At 42.3% G+C, this 22209-nt stretch overlaps 1 protein-coding gene across 2 annotated transcripts in view; it reads right to left on the bottom strand.

The window, feature by feature from the left end:
• Window positions 1-9541: 9541 nt before the first annotated feature.
• The window catches only part of LOC132366899 (contactin-associated protein-like 3), a 158163-nt gene continuing 145495 nt past the window's right edge, over window positions 9542-22209 (bottom strand). For both annotated transcript variants that reach the window (XR_009503580.1, XR_009503581.1), the window contains exons 6-7: window positions 10477-10581; window positions 9542-9631 (exon numbers count right to left, since the gene is read on the bottom strand). The gene's annotated coding sequence lies outside the window, so the exon portion shown is untranslated. The remainder of the gene's footprint in view (window positions 9632-10476; window positions 10582-22209) is intronic.

Genomic DNA, 22209 nt, shown 5'->3' on the forward strand with positions numbered 1-22209 from the left:
CAGCGGCATGTGGGATCTTCCCAGACCAGGGATCAAACCCATGTCCCCTGCATTGGCAGGCGGATTCCCAACCACTGCGCCACCAGGCAAGTCCCAATTCCTCTCTCTTTAAACATAAAGTGATTGGACTTAAAGCAGTGCTTAAAGTTTACCGGTACTATACTCCTTGTTCAAAATTGCTCTGTGGCATAAGCCACAATGCAGTGAATTGTTGACACCTCCAAATCCCAGGGAGGCCCCTGAGTGCTCTCTCAGGAGGAAATTGAGGTCAGGTGTATCTGATGGCCTGTGTGCTCTCTGTGCTTCTGGTGATATGTGGGGGCTTTCAGGTGAGTGCAGTGGGTAGACTCATGGACTCTTAGTCTTGGCTGGGGGAGACAGCACTGTCGGGTTTATGTTTCCACATTTGCCTCCTTTTGTGTTGCCTTTCTCCCAGTTGCATTTAGCCTGATGAGAGGGAAGGAGGAGATGTCGGTAGCTGGGCAGGTGGTTCTCCAGGAGCAAATGTCAGGGACGGTTGTGTGGGCAAGATCCCTAGGCCCCGTCCTGGCAATCTTGCTGTGCACTGAGCAGTCCAGATGAATCGGGTCCTTGGCCAGAAGTCCATGAAACTTTTGGCAATCTGGGCAAAATTTGGGATCTGAGGATGGGCTCAGAAATTTCAGCAAGGATTTGGCGGTATCTTACCCTCGGGCTGTTTAAGAGCCCCTAGTTTTGAATGGCATGAAGCACCAGAGAGCCTTTGATCACATTCTATACAGCTGTCCTGTGTGTGGCCCTCCAGCAGCAAACCTTCTCTGCTGTGACCTCAGGGCAGGCCCCATTCCCCCCCACCCCCACCCCCGAGGCTCCTGCCCTGTGAAACACGAGGGTGTAACGCAGGCTGCTTGTCAGTGCTTGGCTCCTGGCTTGCCTGACGCAAAGGATGGAGCATCTGTTCACCTTGTGCGGGTGCCCTTCCCAGAATCAATGGGCTCACAGCCCAGGCATTTATGCTGAGTCTGGGGGCAGCTGTGCCCTGAGAAGCCATGTCTTGTCACATGGCCCAGGGAGCACCTCCTCAACAGACCACACTTATCATATGGGCCTCCTGCTCTTGTGCCCTCTTGTTTTGTTCTGAGGCAGGTGGTTGTGATGGCCAGTACTGTGGGGTCTTGTGATCTCAGAGCAGACACTGGAGGCTGACTGACCCCACAGAGGTGGACAAGGATGTGGGCTCAGGCGATGGGTCCTTTCTTGGGTTTCTGCCTCTCCTCCCTGACTCCTGACCCTTGCTCTCAAAAGCTCACCTTTCTGTTGTAGTTGCCTCACCAGGGGGCAGTGATGGGCTTTGCCCCCGCTGAACTATACCCTCGGGGTAGGTGGCCACAGCCTGGCTTGTCACACACTGGGGAAATCCTACACTGGGGAAGTCAGGATTGTGCCTTGCTGGGCTTGGAACCCAGGTAGAAAGGTAGATGGTGTGGGTCTGAGGGACTGATGCCCCAGCCCCAGGGCAGGTGACTTCTCCTGGGAGAGGTTGCCCATGGCCCCCTTTGGCCCCTCGACCCTGCAGAGGTGCTGATACACGCCCGCTGCAGGCCACAGCCTCTGTGCATAGGATCTGCCCCAGTATCACATGAGAAGCCGGGGCCAGGAGCCTCGCTCTCTCGGAGAGCAGCTGGTCATCCCACACTGAGGGGCGTCTTCTCGGACACAGGGCCCATAGCTGACCTGTAACTGACATATGGACTCTGCCCTGGGCTTTACCCCTGAATTTACCTCCATTCTTGTCTCCTGTCTCACGGCCCCTGCCTTTTCCCCCAGACACCGAGATCTCCAGGCTTGGGTGGAGTATGGCATGTTGTCAAGCTCAGTGGTGTCCACCTCACCAGCCCACTGGAATCAAGCCCCAGGGAGCCTTTCAGAGAGCAAGACCAAGGACTTTAAGAAGACTACGGTTAATGTTAAGGAGCAGAGATTGTAAGATGAGGAATTTCACTAGTGTTTTTCAATCCGTAAGAAGAAGGAAATAGAAATTGCAGAATTGAAACTTGCACAGACATCAAGAAATAATAGTTTACAGGCCTCAAGAAATAATAGTTTAACAAATACCCCATTCACAGAATCAAGGAAATGAGCACCATCCACAGGGTGTGCAAAGGAGGTGCCTAATCCCAGGAGCAGCATGGCCACGGCTCGGCTGAGAGCGAGGCATGTGCTGGGCAAGCTTTTGTATGTAATGTTCACCAAAGGGAACCTTGGCCAGTGATACCAGGGAAAGGCTATCATGGTGAAGGCCCACTCATCTCCACCACCCTCAACTTGAATCCAAGTATTGGCTGAAGAAACAGACTTGACAGAGACTTTGGCCACCTGGCCTGGGTTCTCCCTACAAAATGTCATGTTCCTCCAAGAACAGGGCAAGGAGTCACAGTTGTCCGAATCACAGACGGCATATCTTAACGGTACAGCTATTACAAAGTTGCACCTTTGTTTGAAGGGAATTGTTACGTGGTGGGTAGGGAGTGATGTGTTCCAGGGAGGATTTGGGCCCTCTGGCTTGCAGGTGACCCTCTTATCAGACAGGGCAATTCTGCCAATAACTCATCACTGCCTTCATTCCTCAGGTGGTAGGGATACAAAAGGATTAAAAGGGGTGCGGGCAGAGGACAGCCCTCACTGACAGCACAGAGCCATCACCTACTGTCTCCTCAACTCCTCTGCCCATATAGCCACCGAGGGTGCCAGCTGCTGGCGTTCACAGCAGCTGTTGATAGCACACCATCATCCAAGGAGTTCTTGAGCACCAACTTTGCACTACTCAGCAGCATAATGGAGAAATCAAGGATGGTCCATGGAAATAGCTAAGGGTCTTGTTTTAGGGCAAACGAGCTTATTCTGCAATATGTGCTTCTTAGTTAATTGGGGTTCGAATGTCCTTTCTTGTATGAAATGATGTTGATAATGTTTGAAAAATAAAAGGTTGGCCACCCCATGAGAAACTATGCTCTTATCTGAGTGGGGTTGGGGAGCAAGAGGGAGTAATGAAAATTTTGGTTGTTGAAGTAGTGACAGGGCAGGGCTAACTTGTTCAAGACTGCCTCCCTGCAGGAGGAAGGCCGGCCTTCCTCAAGACTTCATGGACACTACCCATAGCCAGGGCTTAAGGCTGTCATAGCTGGTGACTCAGCCATGGGCCTACTGAGCAATACAGCTGCAACCGCAGCTTGGCTCAGCCCTGACCAGCAGGAGAGAGGCTGGGCCTCCCTCAGCCTGACTGCTCGTTCCATGGAGAGGGACTGGACCTGGGTCCTGTGTGTCCCAGTGCTGGTCCTAGTTCCTGCCCACACGGGACCTGGGCTTCCCTGATTCTGCAATATAAACACCAGAGCCCAAAGTTTGGGTCCCTCTCCTGGACCCTGGATCCCTACTGGATCCCTGTGTGCTGGCCCAGAACAAAGTGTGCAGTGGGGACCCACAAACTCCCCACTATTCCTGTGACTGTGAACTGCCCCTGAAAAACATGGCTCCAGCAGCCAGGGTTACATATTTTTAGGGAACTCTCTTATGGTTACAAGTGCAAAAGACTGAGAACTACTATGTAAAACTAATATTTGAAAACTTCACTCCAGTGATATTTGAAGAACCTCTATAAAATAACTAAACAAACATAATCGCATTTTATTCCACTGTGTCCACAGTCTAAGCTTTAAATTGTATAAAAATGAGAACGAGAAGTAGAATGCCTCCAAACATTTGGAAATTAAGATGCACACTTCTAAATAATCCATGGTTAAAGAGGAATTTCAAGGAAAATTTTTAAGATAAATAGAACTGAGTGAAAATGAAAATACAACACATAAAATGTGGAAGGATCCAGATAAAACATTATTAAGAGGAAAACGAATGGCACTAAATGCTTATAATAGAAAAGAGGGAAGGTCTCAGATCAATAATCTAAGCTTTCACACACGGAAACGGGAAAAAAAATTGCACAATAAAATCAACACATGAAGAAGGCAGCAAATAACAATACACTCTGATCAACTGGAGTCTATTCTCGGAACACAAGCTTGGTTTACTATTCAAAAATCATCAGCGTAATTTGCCATATTAATAGATTGAAGAAGAAACTCTACATGGCCACATCAATTAATGAAGAAAAAGCATTTGATGAACTTCAACACACATTCATGTCAGAAACTCTCAGGAATAGAAGGGCTCTACTTCAACCCAGTAAAGAATATCTACAAAAAACCGACAGTGAACATCATACTTAATGGTGAGAGAATGAATGTTTTCCTCCTAAATTCAAAAGAAGGCCAGAATGTCCTCTTTCATCTCTCCTTTTCAACTTAGTACTGTAGGTACTAGCCAGTGCAGCATGGCAAGAAAAAGAAAGAAAGACACACAGATTAGAAAGGAAGAAATATTACTGTCCATACTCATGGATAGCATGACTGTCTGCATAGAAAATCCCAAGAAATCTCTAAGAAGCAATTAATAAGCGGCAATTACTTTAACAAAGTCTCAGGATACAAGATCAACACAAAAACATTAGTCATATTTCCAAATATTAACAATGAACAACTGGAAACCAAAACTAAAAACACAATGCCGGGGCTTCCCTGGTGGCGCAGTGGTTGAGAATCTGCCTGCCAATGCAGGGGACACGGGTTTGAGCCCTGGTCTGGGAAGATCCCACATGCCGTGGAGCGACTAGGCCCGTGAGCCACAACTACTGAGCCTGTGCGTCTGGAGCCTGTGCTCTGCAACAAGAGAGGCCGCGACAGTGAGAGGCCCGCGCACCGCGATGAAGAGTGGCCCCCACTCGCCACAACTAGAGAAAGCCCTCGCACAGAAACAAAGACCCAACACAGACAAAAAGAAAAAAAGAAAAATTAAAAAAACAACAACAACACAATGCCATACACAATGCTTCCAAAACATGACATATTTGATTATAAATATTTTAATAGAGGATCTGTAGGATACAACCAAACAAGACCTAAATCAATGGAGAGACATATCGCATTCATGGATTGGAAGACTCAACATAATAAAAGGTCAACTTCCAACAGAATTTTTTTGTCAACATGGACAAGCTTATTCTAAAATGTATGAACAAAAGGTAAAGGCAAAGGAACCAGAATAAGTAAAACAATTTTGAGAAAGCAGAATATAGTTAGAGGATATTAAGACCTACTGTAAAGCTATAAGTAAGACAGTGTGGTATTGGTGGAAGGATAGATACATAGTTCAATGAATAGGATAGAGAATACAGAAATAGACACATGCCAATACAACAAACTGTTTTTTTTTTACATAAGTTAAAAAGCGATATAAAAAGCAAAATCTCTAGTCCTTATAATAACCCTAAAAGGAACACAAATCTGTTAAATGACTAAGCAAGACCATACAGTTAGTGGCAGCACCAGAATCAGAACACAGGTCTACCTACTCTTGCTATGACTGAGCCTCTTCCTCTACATCTCCTAAATGTCACTCTGAGTTGAAGAGGGGAAAGAAATGGGAGACCACCGTGATGCCACATCCCTGTGCTTTAACCAGTATGTTTCCTTTATATACTGGACCATCTAGTTCAGATTTTATTTGAAGCAAGTTTTGGCTTGCTTCAGTATGTATTTCATTTTCTATTTATCACCCTCTTTCATTCATGGCAGACAGGCTCTAGAGGTCCTGAGAATGTCTGAAACAAAGAATGCTATAAAACACCTTAGTAACTCTCGAAAATGCTAAGTGGACCCTGAATCAAAACTTCAAGTTTCAGAGAACTTACAGCCACTAACGATCTGCAAAACAAACAAATAAACAAACAAACAACCCCACACCCTAGCAACTCTCAACCTTGGATCAAACTACAATATGTTGGAAGAGGTATTACTGAAAAGAGCTTGAAAGGGCAGCCTAAAAGGCAGAGGGTACAGAACATGGGCCATGTCCCTGTAAAGGGGACATGGTTCATAATATTGTGAATCAAGGGGCTGGTTCACAATACTGGTTATGATGTTCAAAACTGTCAATCAAAGAGAGGTGCATTATTATATATTTGCTTGTTGCTATTGCTTTTCTGATTAGAAGATACAGAGTCACTTTAGGTAACTTCCATTTAATTTAATATTTACTTTCATTTTATATCCAGGTCACATTTTCTACATTAAAATATAATCATGCTGACTCCCCCCACCCCCTATACCCTCAGAGAACAAAAGTGAAGAACTTTACACAACTTGAAAGAAAGATGGAATGCACAGAGAAGTTGCTACTGCACCCAAGTAACAAAGAACACAGAGAGACCAAGCAGTAGACATGTCAGAAGTGCACAGAAGACAGCTCAGGGCTCGCAGCAGGAAGGAGGAGGAATCAAAAGACTAAAGCTTTTAAATGCTATCACTTGTGCCACAAGATTACCCTGAAAAGGCAGATAGGTCAGAAAGCAGGACCAAATAGGGGATTTTCCAAAGGCTGCTATCTAACAGAGTTTAAAATATCCATAGATTATATATATATATAAAAGATTCCATACACAGAAGAGCTTTCTCTTCCCCACCTTGCCTTTAGCATCCGGTCAACACTTTAGAAACTTAAAACCACTGTTAGCATGTCCGAATGTAGAACCGATATAGGTTTTTTCTTTCTTAAAAAAATTGTATCCCAACTCTTTCCAACCAAGAATTCTATTAATTATTTTCACGATGATTCCTCTGCATGGAAACCCAGTAAGGGATCATCAAGACAGGGCATCTCACTACTATCAGATCAATGCCAGTTGGGCAAAAGCTGCATGATTCTGTGTTACTCAGAGGGAGGGAGAACAGTAAGACACAGGAGTTGAAACTTATCCGCACCAAAGAGGAAAAGGAAACTCCTTTTCTAACCTATTCATTAAATAGGAAACAGCAGGTGGACAGGAAAAGCCGTCTGCTTAGAGCAGACCCAGAGGCAGACCAAAATCTAAAAACAAGCACTCAGGAAAGCGTCTCGGCTCGGAGAGGAAGCGTCTTTCAGACCCTATCTTGTCCCTAGTTTGGAGATCAAAGCATTGTAACTTCAGATAGTGATACTCTGGAGGGGGTGGACAGGGAAGGTCTGAGAGACCCAAATAATGAGGACACTAGGCAGCTAACTACACCACTACGTACAAATACATACATCAGTAAGAAAACTTCACCTCCAACCCTCAGCTACTTTAAACAAAGCACTGCAGTTCCAGGTTTTCGGAACAGGGGATATTTTAAAGTCTGTTAGCAGTTTAAAACATTGCAACACTGGCACAATATGTTACCTATTCTTTGTTTTTAATTACAGGGTAACACAGTAAACTCCAACACAAAGGTGGGGATGGGGGAGTGCAAAAGGAATAAAGAAAACAGAACCAGTATTTCACAAGAGCATCGAGCCAGCGATGAAGTAGCAGCTAATGCTTTGCAGAGTCTCGAGGGTAGAATTCGCTCAAGGTGCTCTGAGGGATTCTCTTCAGCATTTCTTTGGGGAAGATTCGGAGCAGTTGCCAGCCAATGTCCAAAGTCTCATAGACAGTGCGGTTTTCCTAAGGACCTTACAAAAAATTGAGATTAGATGAATAAAGGCCAACTACTTCCAACTTATCAGCGTTATTCAAAATTTATTGTTATGGGTCTAGCACTGTGAGCATGAAGTATAAAAAAGAGACACAAAGCAGTCAGGTCTCCCAGGACTGGATGTGACCAAATGTGGAAATGAGGGTCTAGACAGTAAGTACCCCTGGGAATCAGAGAAAAGGGAGAAAGCCCGCAGGCGAGACGTTGGGCGCGTGCGTGCGTGCGTGTGTGTGTGTGTTTAACAACGGGCGGGATCTAAAAACACTCCACGGAATAATGGCAACTAGACCCAGAGTTTTGTCCAGAGAGTAGTGAGAAAAGCAGTTTCCCAGCAACACAGGCTGACCTGAAGGAGGCTAGTACAGATACTTAGAAGGCCTTAAATGCCGATTAAGCACCTGAATAGGTCCACGTGAAAGTTTTCAAACTTGCTATTGCTATTATTATTTTTAATAGCAGAATCATTCTTATCCTGCAAATAAATCTCATTTTCTAACTAAGGAGTTAGAGTGGCTAGAGTTCTGCATTCTTTTCTCTACCAGAATAATTTTTATCTTTTTAAGATATTAAGGTTCTGCATAAATTTTTTTTTTTTTTTTTTTTTTAGAAAACCCAACAATCATATGTTCTGGGGATTTTAATGGTACTTAAAAAATGTATCACACAAATAGAAAAGTGCACAAATCCTAAGTGTGCAGCTGATGCATTATTCCAAAATAAACTCATCGTTTGTAAGTATCACTGAGGTCAAAAATAGAGTTTACCAGCATTAGCAGGGGTGGCAGGGAAGAGACCAAACAAAACAGCTTGAAAGCCCTACACATGCTATGTAATAAAAACCATTATAGACTTTTTAACAGAAGGACAATCAATAAAATTAATACTAAATTTACCCCGGCAATGGCACATAGAGAGTCAGGGAGACTGGTGAAGATGCTGGCACTAACAGCCAAGGATGATGGGACAAAGGCCTGGACTAGGTCTTGGGACACAAAGAGTGGTCAGAGATCAGCAGCTTCAACATCGCCCAGGAACTTGTCAAAATACAGGCTCTCTGGCCCCACCCACACCTACCGAATCAGAATCTGCACTTCAACAAGATCCCTGGTAGGTTCAAAAGCATATTCAACTTTGAGAAACACTGGCCTAAGTTTTTTTAATAGGAATGAAAAGAGAACAGGATAAGATGTTTCAAAGGAGAACAATGGAAATTAGCAAATATTTGATGACTGGAGAATAAATGAAGAGGCTTAAGAATGCCCAATTCCTGAGCTTGGGCTAACTAGGGTAATGGTCATGCCAGAGGTAGACAGAAATTGAAAAGGGAATTGCTAGGCAGGTGGTCAGTTGGGAAAAGACTTTGGTTCTCACCACGCTGAGCCAGAGAGGATGGTGGCATAAACACAGGCTTCCTAGCTGGAGATGTGGGATTAGAGCTTCAGAAAGAGGGTAAAGGCTCATACATAGCAAGTTAGTCACCAGCATAGGGGAAAAAAAGCACAGAAAGAACAGGTAATGAAGCCTTTGGGAACATTAACAATTAAGAAGCAGGAAGATAAGAAATCAGGAGGATGAAAACAGAGGGACTGGGAAAGTCCAAAACCCCCAAAGCCAGAGGAGAGCATTGCAGAGAGGTTAAGAGCGAGGAGAAGTGGCAATGGAGGTAGGAGAGCAGAAGGCCGGTTGTAAGGAAGATATAAAATAAGACAGGAGCTAAATAAATGGATAAAGAAATTGAAGGTAGAAGGGAAGGAACCAGAGGGCTAAGAACAAAGACATGGCAGGCGGCTGGAAGAACCTCTTCTCTAATCAGAAGGAAAATTGTATGGAGACCAATGTAAATTCTCTCAGACTAGGAAAGAAGTCCTCAAAACTACATATGATGCTGTTTCTATTCATAGGAAAATAGTAATCTTACCCTGAGCAATGAAGTTCCTCTCAAACTTCTGCAGAAATTCCAAGTAAAGCACATCATCTGAGGTAAGGGCTTCTTCTCCAACTACGGCTTTCATGGACTGCACATCCTTACCAATAGCATAGCATGCATACTAAAGAGAAAAAAAGGTTTACATGAACCTTTATAAATGGTAACGGTACTCTGGGCATTAATAAGTGTATTGCTGTAGCTATCTTCACAGTATTTCACATTATTTCCAAACATAATTCACATATGCAAGTATTGGAAAGACTTTATTATACGGCAGTCTCACTAAGGAAGGAGTCTTCAGGCATGCAATACATAGACATTACTAACACTCTACAAAAAATACACTCCCTCAATATATCAATGAGCTTCCATTTTGTAGAGCATTTAAAAATCACAACTTACGCAATAGGAGAAATCCATCTCTAAATTCTATTCAAAAAAAAATATCTGGGTTATCAGTAGGTTTATTTATCATTTCTACTTTAAGGTCAAATGTATTTTTCTTTAATTATGCTTGGTATACAATCTCAGGACCATAGAAACCAAGGATTTCATAGAATATACACAGCTGTATCCCTTAGCGTTCTGGTGATTGCCTAATATGTTAAACAAAAAATTAGTTGGAATAGTCTTTCAGAAATACTCTATAATAAAGGTTACTAATAAAAACTTAATCGTCTTATGCCTTTTTTATTTAAAAACTACCTCATACAGCATTAGAGGTGGGTTTCAAGCATGTGATCTTTAATCTTTGTCATGAGCAGTTATCCTTATGAAAAAGACTGTTTGGCTCTAATGAATGTTTCTGTATTCCAGTATTCTATATTATATATTCTATATTAAAATTCTACTTTGATGGGGGGAGAAGAAAAGTGATATGGAAGAAAGACAAGAGGTATAAGACAGCAGCATGAACTGAGAAAGTACTCATTTCTTTAAACACAATCCTGGAGAAAACATACGTACCAGCTGGTTAGATACATCGGCGTGATCCTTTCTGGTCATACCTTCTCCAGTAGCAGACTTCATTCACCGAGACAACGAGGGCAGCACATTAATAGGCGGGTAAATCTTGGGTAAAAGGGGAAGGGGGAAAATATTATATTTAAGTACAAAATTCAAGCTTTACTGGTAGTAAAGGAGGATTTTGAAACTCATTTTTATTGCTTAAATTGCATAAAACTGCTACATTTGTTTCCTAGATGATTCCTAATATCTCTTCCTGGTAAGAAAAGGGAGTAAGAAACATTTTACAGGTTAAGATTTCTTTTTGAGAATCAAATCCAAAAAGTAAAATCTACAAAACAGTACAAGATTCTATTAAAAAACTGAATTTTCAACATCTGCCTACAATAGCAAATCCAAATGGTCTTCTGAACTCTGACTCATAAAATCACACATAAAAAGATTAACAATAATTTCACCTAAAAGCTGATATCAGAAGCTGGCATCTACTAAAGAACCAATAAAAAATCTGTTTTTGATTTTTCAGTCATAAAAAAGAATGAAATCTTGCTGTTTGCAACATCATGGATGGACCTTTAGGGCACTATGCTAAGTGAAATAAGCCAGACAGAAAAAGATAAATACCATATCATCTCACATATATGGGACCTTAAAAAACAAACAAAAAAATGTCAAGCTCACAGATAGAGAACAGACTGGTGGCTGCCTGAGGCAGGGGATGAGTGAGCCAAATGGGTGAGGGACGTTAAAAGGTACAAACTTCCAGTTATAAAATGAGTAAGTCATGGGGATGGAACTTTCACAGCATGGTGACTATGTACGTTAATAATACCGTATTGCATATTTAAAGGTAGCTAGAAGAGTGGCTCTTCAAAATTCTCATCACAAGAAAAAAAGTGTTGTAACTATGTGAGGTGGTGGATGTTAAGTGGACTTATTGTGGTGATCACTCTGCAACATATACAAACATCAAATCATGACATTGTACACCTGCGACCAATGTAATGTTACGTCAATTATACCTCAATTAAAAAAATTTTAACAATAAAAGACAAAGAAAAAACTCTGAAAAATCTGTTCTTGTATTAATAACAAAAGTGTGTGTGTTTAACAACGGGTGGGATCTAAAAACACTCCACGGAATAATGGCAACTAGACCCAGAGTTTTGTCCAGAGAGTAGTGAGAAAAGCAGTTTCCCAGCAACACAGGCTGACCTGAAGGAGGCTAGTACAGATAGAAGGCCTTAAATGCCAATTAAGCACCTGAATAGGTCCACGTGAAAGTTTTCAAACTTGCTATTGCTATTATTATTTTTAATAGCAGCATCATTCTTATCCTGCAAATAAATCTCATTTTTTAACTAAGGAGTTAGAGTGGCTAGAGTTCTGTATTCTTTTCTCTACCAGAATAATTTTTATTATTATATATATTATTATTATATGTGACCTGGAGGGAGCCACTCACTCTTTGAGACCTTGTTACAGGGAAGAACCAAATCTGACTACACGGTGGATCTGTTTCTTTGACTTTAACCTTTGCCTTCCGCTGCTTTTGTTCACTAAAAGGATACTGTCTGTACATAATGGCCTGCCTCGGGGAACCCTATTCCTCTGCCTGAATGTTAAACCAAAGTGCCTTTGTTCAGGGAAACATACGGACTCTGTCCACCTGTGGATGGCTGCAATTAAAAAGAAATTAACACATCCCCTCCCTGAGGCTGGCCATTCCAGGGGATATTCGCAAAACTTATGGCCCTTTTACTTTACCTCCTCATCTCCTCCCCATCTCTGTGCTATAAAAGAAACTGGCATCCAAACCCCGATAAGATGGTTATTTTGAGACTTTAGTCCGCCGTCTTCTCGGTCTGCTGGCTTTCCGAATAAAGTCGTATTCTTTCCCTCAATGCGTCATGTCTGATTTACTGGCCTGTCGTGCGGCAAGCACAGCAAGCTTGGACTCGGGAACAACCTTCGTTTATCCGGATGCGGGTGCTTTGTACCAGGTGAACTCTAAAGTTTTCCCTTCTGTAGATAAGGTTACCTCAACACGTTCCAGAAGGTAAAAGAATAATCTCTCCTTCTGCTTGATTAAAGTAAGCAAACATCTACCTAAAGTGCACTTAAAATATTTGCTTTCCAGACATTTATGTAATATATTCCGCCATGAAAATCTCAAGTTGTGGTCAATGTGTTGGAAAAAGTATGCACTTAGTATTTCCAGTTTGGGTTTATGGCCTCTTGGTGGAAGCAAGTCAGGAGAGTCAAAAGCAGAAAGAGATAACCATCTCCGTGTGTCCCACCACCTTCTCCTACAGCAAGAGGGAACCCACCTGCCCCATGGCTGAGCACAACTACACCACACAGGAACTCACAGCGCCTGGCCCTGAAATCATCCGAAACCCAGAGCCAATGCAGATCTGTGAAACTGGGTCCTAAATGCTGCTTTTAATTGACATGCTTTTGTTATCTGTATTGTTTAGACAGCTGCAACGTAAGCATGATAGAAACATTGTTGAAATCAAGTCTTTTTCAAACACATGGCTAAAGTTATAGGCTTTTACTTTTTTTTTTTTTCCCTCCTGCTTGAAATATTATTAATCTAGGATGGAACACAGCTCACCCTTCCTGTGCAGCAAAAGTACAGCTCAAGTTTCTCAATACTCTTTCTTTCCCAATCTTTCTAAATGATCAGGAAGAAAACATTTTAGAAGACATCTGGGAACACATCTTTTGCTGGCAAAGATGTTGAAAACAGAGAAAAAGTCAGAAAAAAATTACTTCCAATGACATCAAGACCGTATTTTGAAATTGTTACCGACCAGGGTTCTTGGCGTCCTTAAACAATAAAAATTGATCAAAGGCCAGACAAGAAATTCAGGCAAGGCTTTATCGGGGCCCCTGCTGCAGCAGGGGGGAGCGAGAACAAACAACAGGTTCCTTTGCTTGCGTGCTCCCTAAGCGGGGGCGAGCTTGCTGCTTATATGGCAGTGGTCCCCAAACCTTTTTGGCACCAGGGACCAGTTTCATGGAAGACCATTTTTCCACGGACCGGCAGGGGCTGGGGTGGGGGGATGTTTCAGGCAGTAATGTGAGCGATGGGGAGCAGGAGATGAAGCTTTACTCGCTCCCCTGCCACTCACCTCCTGCTGTGCAGCCTGATTCCTACCAGGCTGCGGCCTGGGGGTTGGGGACCCCTGTTATATGGCGTGAGGGCAGGGGTGTGTCCAGGGGTCGGGCCAGAAGGGTGGCTTAGGTGGTTTGCCCACCGCTTAGGTGGTGTTGTGTGCAGGGGGCACGTGCAGTACCCTGCTTTTGCTCTGGGATCTTCAAAAGTGGCAGTTGGGTTTTTTGGTCTCTTTGTATCTTTTGTCCAGAATTTGCCCCAACTGGGCGAGCACGTCGTTATTTTTAGTCCCATACAGTTTCTTTGTTATTTTGTTGCTCGAGGAGAGGTGTGTCGAGGTGCAAGCACTGCAACACTGCAGCAAAGGGCCCCAGGTCCCAGCAAAGGGTCCCAGGTCCCAGCCTGTCTCAAAATCAATATATGGCTGTTGAAAACAATACTAGAACACTGCAAATAAAAGTATGTTATTTGATACATGGCACAAATTTAGTTCTGACAAATGAATTGGCTTCTAAACTTCAAGAGTAACACAAAAGAAGAAAATGAAGTATGGTTAGTGTTATTAAGGAATGCCTCAAAGGAGTGCTGGGTAGTGGGCATATTCTATTAGCAGCTTCAAGGAATTAAATAAATTAATGAACTTAAAGGAATTAAAGTATTTAACTGTGAGTCTAGACTGTTTCAGGACTACTGGGAGAATAGCACTAATCCAGTGGCCTCCTGTATATGTTGAAAATAGTAATATGCAAATTGGGTCATTTGTACAAAATTTAGGAAGATTTCTCATTAAGAAGTTCCATTGACTTAAAGTGATACCAATATGTGTTTAGTTCAACATTAAACTACTTCAAATGGTAGGGAATTCCTTTAACCTACTGTTATGTTGAAGCCCTAACCCCCAGTACCTCAGAATGTGACTGTATTTGGAGAAAGGGTCTTTAAAGAGGTGATTAAGGTAAAAGGAGGCCATTAGGGTGGGTCCTAATCCAATCTGACTGGTGTCCTTACTAGAAGAGGAAATCTGGACACAGAGAAGCACCAGGGAAGTGTGCACACGGAGGAAAGACCATGTGAGGACACAGCAAGAAGACAGTCATTTGTCAGCCAGGGAGAGAGGCCTCAGAAGAAACCAACCCTGCCAACACCTCGATCTGGAACTTCTAGCTACCAGAACTGTGAGAAAATAAATTTCTGTTGTTTAACCATCTGAATGTGTCATTTTGTTACTGCAGCCCGAGGAAAATAATACTCTTAGCTTCTGGATTGGCCTGTGGTGGCCTTGCTGAGTGACTTGGATCGGTGAGTCCCTTACGGCTCAGCCACAATCCGTTATACTCATGACCCTCAGGGTCTCACAAGGTTTGTATGCTAGGTGGGTGCCATGTTCGCTACCACTCTCTAAGTCTGCCTTATTTCCAAAGTAGTTTAAGTTTCTCCTCAGACCATCACTGACCAGTCTAGTTCTGGCAAGCAGAAGGCACTCGGTGGCACTGTTGAAATTCAGGAAGTTTTCAAGTTTAATTGTGTCTGCCAGTTGAATTCCCGGAAGAGTATGTGTCTGAGAAGGACCACGATGGTACCTCCTAGCTAACTCAGACCATCCTTAACCACATTCCACACCGTCCGTGCCTAACAGACACTTGTTCACTGACTCAATTTTCAGGGCCAATTGGTCATTTCTAGGCCTTTCCATTCTTTCCAGCGCAGGCTCCTTGTTTTCTCCTATAGAGAGGGCCAGTTCAGAGGTGTCCTCTATGAGTCATCGCTCTTAAGGACTCAGGGAAATTACCCTGAGTCCTTATTTTTGAAATGTGGCATCACTTATTTTTGAAATGGGACAGATTAAGCGCCTTACTAGGGAATGACCATTTCTTAGGTAATGAATGAAGGGCCTTGGTCGTGCCCTCCTCGGGAGCAGAGCCTCCAGAGCTTCAGAAGGACTTGGTGTGTTCTGTCCACCTTAGCGCAGGACCATGCTGGTATTTTCATGTAAGAAACTAAGGGTGTTAAATCAGATCATCTTATTAAAATAATAGAATATAAGATTGAAGGTAAGAAAGACTGAAGGAAAGGAAGAAAAAAAATCAGAACCAAAAGAGATAACAGTGATAACATCCGCAGGCCTGAGTCACCATCCTGAGAAAGGCTTGCTGGTGTCTAGGCACCTGAATTTTGGGAGGGCTTTCACCACTCCCAGAATTGATAAGAGTGGCTCACTGCTGCCTAAGATGTTTATGCAAACAATGTGGTTGGTGCTGAACACTTGCTTTCCTTCTGGAATCTGGGATTTTGATATGTACCAGGGAGGGGGTGCCTACATGACCATCCCCCATAAAAGCCTGGGCTCCTAGGCTGAGGCTAAGCTCCCCTGGTTGGCAACATTTCACACATGTTGTCCTCATGGCTGGAGGACTTAAGCGTGTCCTGTGTGGTTCCACTAGCAGAGGACTCGAGGGAGCTTGCCTCTGGTTTCCTCCAGACTTTGGTCCACTTGCCTTTTCCTTTGTTGACTGTACTTTGTGTCCTGCTGCTGTAATAAATCACAGCTGTGAATATAACGCTAGGCTGATTCCTATGAGTCCTTCCAGTGAATCATGGAGCCTGGGAGTGGCGTGGCGGACCCCAATACAGGAGTGATCACGGAGAACTGCCAGAGGCAAAGAACCCAGAGTGGAATGCAGCCTGGAGACATTCCCTATAGGACACAAGTCACCTCCATGAGAACTGCACAGAACAAGCTCTTAACATAGCGTCCTCCTTTCCACCTGTCACAGATGGGCCTTTCATAATAACAGGAGATCTCTTCTGCATTTCCACACTTTCAAGTAACAATCACAGGTCACAGGAAGACGCGTGACACAACATACTTATATATTCCAAGCGCTTTATCTAGTAACAGGGCAACTCTACGAGGCTTTCTCAAGATTTGGCTCTTTCGGTGATTTCATTGCTTCTGAGAATGAGATTATTATCTTGCGCTCAATAAAACATACAAACAAATAAATGTGTTAATGTCTGTAGTAACTGTTAGATTTGGGTAGACTAGTATAGGCTATGTGTGGTAGGATTAATTCTTAGATTTGCCAAAGTCCAAAAGAAGAGAACCAGGTAGGCATCAAACTTCACACTTGTCATCACAAGAAAAAGAATGTGTAACAATGTGAAGTGATGTTTGTTAACTAAACTTATTGTGGTAATCATTTCACAATATATACATACATCAGATCATTACGTTGTACACTTTAAACTTACACAGTGTCATGTGTCAATTACATCTCAATAAAACTGGAAAATAAATTTCACGCTAATGGTAGACATCTTGAACAAAAATTCCATTTTTAAATAATTTGTGAGGAAGAGTGAAAGCCACTGAACAATTAAACCCTTCTGAGACGTTCCGTATGGATTTTTAACCTCTTTCAAGAGGCTAACTGTCCATTTTAATATTAGGGAAAAGTAGACAATCCTGCAACAGTGGAATGAAAAATTCCTCCATTCAAAAGTTTCTTCTCAAATCAGAATATTTAGATTTATCCTACACTATGTTTGTAAGGGAAACATACTATCACAAGATTTTGCTCTCCTTTATGCAAAAAATAGTAGCTCTCTTACAGTGTTTGTCACAATTCCGATTTCAGAGGAAGTGTTAACTTAAATAGGATTTAGCCAAATATGTTTAAAAATAGGTCAAGATCGGGACTTCCCCGGTGGTCCAGTGATTAAGACTTTGCCTTCCAATGAAGGGGGTGCAGGTTCAATCCCTGGTCAGGGAGCTAAGATCCCACATGCCTCAGGGCCAGAAAAGCAAAACAGAAAACAGAAGCAATATTGTAACAAGTTCAATAAAGACTTTAAAAATGGTCCACATCAAAAAGCTCTTTAAAAAAAATATGTCAAGATCAAACAGCTGTTTTGAAACTAATTGTGTATTTAAAGCTGTTTTGGTAGTTTTAGTGACAAAATAGAGATGCTTTTTTCTCAGCATTTTAAATTTGAGTTAGCAATACTGTTAAACCAAAATGATTAGGGTCATATGGTTCACACTGTAATTTCAAAATTAACTCTTACACAAGAGAAGTTAATCTTAGAATAGGACAAAGAAATATATATTTGAAAACTAAGTTTAAGTAAATGTGAAATAAGTCCTTTGCAACATATAATTGCCATTTCCTAAGAAAAGTAAAAGGCTGTGTGTTAGAGCAGAGGTAAGACAATTCTCCATGGGTTTCTCACATTTCTGCACATCTTACAAACAGAAGCACCGACAGCCCTTTATTCTCAGCTATCTTTCCAAGGATGTTTAGATAGAAAACAGCCTTGTAAGATAATGTCTTCTTCCAGAGGTAAGGGCAAGCATGCTTACCTCCCAAAAGATTCTGATTCCCTGAACTCTTGTCTTATAACCCACTGTGTGTGCAGGCATCCATCCGGGCCTATCCACACAGCCCCTGTGTGACTCAGGGTCAAGGAGAACCAAGGCAAATATTCGGATGCCCATGCTGGCTGCAGTGGTTTATGAGTAACCAAGTAAGTAATAGAGTCCTTTGTTTCTGACCCATAAGTCTTCTGTCTTCTACCTGCATCCATGGAAAACGGCAGCTTAACTTGTTGCAAATAGGGCAAAATCTCAGATACTCCAAAGTTCTGCATGGAAAGATTAAAGTTCATCTCTCAGAAGACTTACTATAGAATGCATATGAAAAGGTCTATGACTAAATAATCTATTTATTTCAGGTCACTATGCAAATATTTATATATTTTAACATATTGATCTGTTCAATATGTTAAAATATATATGTATGTTTGTGCTCTTTTGTTTTTTATTGATGCATGATTAGAAATTCTTCTTTGTTTCCTTTTTAAAAATGGTATGTATTGCATTGTTTTTTGATAGAAAATAACAATGAAAAAAAATGTAGTCTGTGGTCTCACTAGTCAGAAAATCCCTGGTGACATAAAAAATAAATAATAGACATAGGCACACTTGGCTAGAAAATTCAAATAGTACAGAAAAGCTTAAAGAACACAGAAGCCACTCTTTCCCCCAGCACCAACTTAACCATTTTTATGGTTTATTAAAATTGTCTGGGCTTCCCTGGTGGCGCAGTGGTTGAGACTCTGCCTGCCGATGCAGGGGACACGGGTTCCAGCCCTGGTCTGGGAAGATCCCACATGCCACAGAGCAACTAGGCCCGTGAGCCACAACTACTGAGCCTGCGCGTCTGGAGCCTGTGCTCCGCAACAAGAGAGGCCGCGATAGTGAGAGGCCCGCGCACCGCGATGAAGAGTGGCCCCCGCTCGCCGCAACTGGAGAAAGCCCTCGCACAGAAACGAAGACCCAACACAGCCAAAAATAAATAAATAAATAAATAATTAAAAATGAATATCTGCTTAAAAAAAAATTGTCTTTTGCTTCTGCATTTACTGCTTCCCATAAATCCTTTCTTTTCAGATTTTCTGGTAGGAAACTCCACAATCTAAGACAGGGAAGGCATCAGGTTCCTGGTTTAGGCACGGCGGCCGCCATCCCTCTGCCATGAGATCCTTCTCATCATTAACAATGTTCTAGGGAAGCTGCAGCTTAGGTTCCAGGCACTGGGGGAAACGTAAGCAAATACTTCCTCCTTCCTCTTCCCAACAGGGAAGTGTGCTGGGCCCACAAGACTCCAGTCCCTGTCACCTGGGGACACCCTCCCCTTTTCTCTTCCAAAAGGGAAAGAGAAAAAGATCTACCATGGCCATAGTTAATCTTCTGAAGAGCAGATCAGGAGCTTATTTTTGCTTTAACCATTTAGAAGCAGGATCAACTGAAGTCACTATTGTGAACTGATTACCATTCATTTTTAATTAAAATGTGACATAATAAAAAGCACGCATCTCGTTAACTATACGTCACATTTGCTCAGCTCTAAATTTTGCTACACCATATTCTATTCATGTAATTTCAGTCTTTGAGTTTGTTTCTGCAGTAAAATTTCCACCTACATAAAATTTTACAGAATTGAAGAAACATGTTATGTGTACAGCCAGATCTTTATCATTTCGAAATGTTTATATCCATACTTCAGTGTGCTTTGATGATCTTATTTTTAACCTCAGAGTACAGGTTGGACTCTTTAGATATGCAGATTAATCTATGATCTTGTGATTTCAGAGTCACAGGCAATGATGGTATCATTCACCAACCAATTGCTAGTGTCAGGAAGCAGACTTTTCTTCTGCCCTATTAGGTTTAGTAATTAGGGGCCTGCAAATTAAAATGACAAAAGATAGTTTAACAGGAGAAGAAGTTTATTCATATATATGGGAGCTAACAAGAGAAGTAACTATCTCACTAAATGTTTAAAGTTAGAGGTTTATATATCTAACTTAGCAGAGAAAAAGAAAGTGGAAGAAAGGACTTCTATTCTTTTAGAAGAATAAATGAACGATAAGTAATTTTGTGATTATTTTGTGTCTGCACGTTCAAGGGGTCTTTCCTTCTTCTATGCGAATCTCCCCAGAGAGGGGATTTGTGGTAGGTTTACTCTTGATTTCTCTCCTGGGAGTAGACCTGTCTTGAAGAGGGAATCATAGAAGCCTCATTTCTCAGAAATGTCTGCTTTTAGTCAAATAAGGAAAGCTCTTTCTGCATCTGTTGATTCCCAAATGTTTTGAGATTAAAATAATCTCCATACCAACTCTGAGGGTCCAACTGGGTCTCTAGGCATTCCTCCCTATATGTCCTCACTTGTAATGCTGTGAGGCAGTGCCTACTCTACCTTGTACAGATAAGGAAACTGGCTCAGAAGGACTCAGTTACCTGCCTCTGGTGAACAGCTAGCCAGTTTCAGAGCTGGATTATTACAAGGGACATCTGAATCCATAGCCCAGCCTCTTAGCCCTTTGAGACATGATCACTCAAGAGATCTTACAGGGCTTCCCTGGTGGTGCAGTGGTTAAGAATCCACCTGTCAAGGCAGGGGACACGGGTTCGAGCCCTGGTCCGGGAAGATCCCACATGCCGCAGAGCAACTAAGCCCGTGGGCCACAGCTACTGAGCCTGTGGGCCACAACTACTGAAGCCCACATGCCTAGAGCCCGTGCTCCGCAACAAGAGAAGCCACTGCAATGAGAAGCCCGTGCATTGCAACGAGTAGTCCCCGCTGGGTGCAACTAAAGAAAGCCCATGAGTGGCAACAAAGACCCAACACAGCCAAAAATAAAATAGAACAACAACAACAAACGTTTAAAAAAAATAAGAGAGATCTTAGAGCTCATGTGATCCAACCCTCTTTATGCTATTGAAGAAATTTGTTTACCTCACTGTCAATCACTAAATGGGGGGTCTTGGACAATTTTCTCAGCCCATTTGTGTCCCGGTTTTTCCATCTGTAAAATGATTACAGTATTCACTTCAGAAGCATGCTTTGAGGAACAGTGCCAGGCACATAGTAAGTGCTAAGCATCTGCTCTTATTATTATTTACTTTATAGACATCAACGCATTCTTAGAAAATATTCCGAGACTAAGTGTACAGAGTAAAACATGTAAATCATCTCTTACCCACCTGCCCACCCTCTTCCCAGGGGTCACCATCAGTGGATGTGTTTCTAGTCCTTTACCATCATAGTCATACATATTTTTAATCTGTGCACTCATGAGCTGTCTTCATGCATTTTAACAGAAATGGAATCATATTTTGCAAATTATTCTCCAACCTCCTGTTTCCATTTAAACCACTCAAGTCTTATAGATCTTTCCATGTCAGAACATCTCAGTGTTGCTCATTCTTTTTTAACAGCTGCATGGTGTTATACTGAATGGACTTAAAATGATGTACCCTTCTGATACTGATAAGCTTCTAGGCAGTTGTGGGGCTTTTGGTTTTGTTTTTCTCATGTAGCTAGACAAGCTCTTAGTGATTAGACATGTGGAAAAGCTAAAGAGAGCATGTTGTTCCAGAAAAGTTCACATTAATATACAGCAGAGACTCTTCTCTCATGATCGGCTTCGTGTCTCTCCAGCTCTGATAGATAATATCATCTAAACAAACATTTGGGGTTTTTTTTTTACCCATTTCTAGTGGGGCTGCACTTTTGGTTCCCTAACAACTTGCAGCTTCTGATCTGGGCAGAGTGAAGAACAAAAATAAAGGTGATGGTGGAGCTTGTGCCTAGGATGACACCCACTGGACTGAGATAATGAAACAGCCACTGAATGAGGCACGTTTGACCCTGGGGATGTCAGAGGTTTCTAAGGGAGCTTTTAATGGGCTAGTATCACAGGGTCACTTTTTAAAAACAGGTTCTACTTAAGTTGGACTGCATCTTTCTGCATGTTTCTTTCTACCATCCTAGTTTCCTTCCAAACCAACGGGATGACAAACCATGCTACAATAACATGAACATGTCGGTTTACATGAGGGAGTAGGGAGTTTACCCTTATCTGGGGAATTCTGAAATAGAGACTCCTGGAGGCACTATTTCTACCTGAATGTTTTGCACACTGCTAACTAATCACTTCTTAACTGCATGAGAGAGGAGTTTTTCTATGTACCATTTCAAATCAGAATCCGATGGTATTTTACCATTAGGCAACAAAAGATCATCAGTTTCCAAAATTTAGTG

Source organism: Balaenoptera ricei, chromosome 6 (assembly GCF_028023285.1).
Source record: "Balaenoptera ricei isolate mBalRic1 chromosome 6, mBalRic1.hap2, whole genome shotgun sequence".
In the NCBI taxonomy this organism is placed as follows: Eukaryota; Metazoa; Chordata; class Mammalia; order Artiodactyla; family Balaenopteridae; genus Balaenoptera; species Balaenoptera ricei.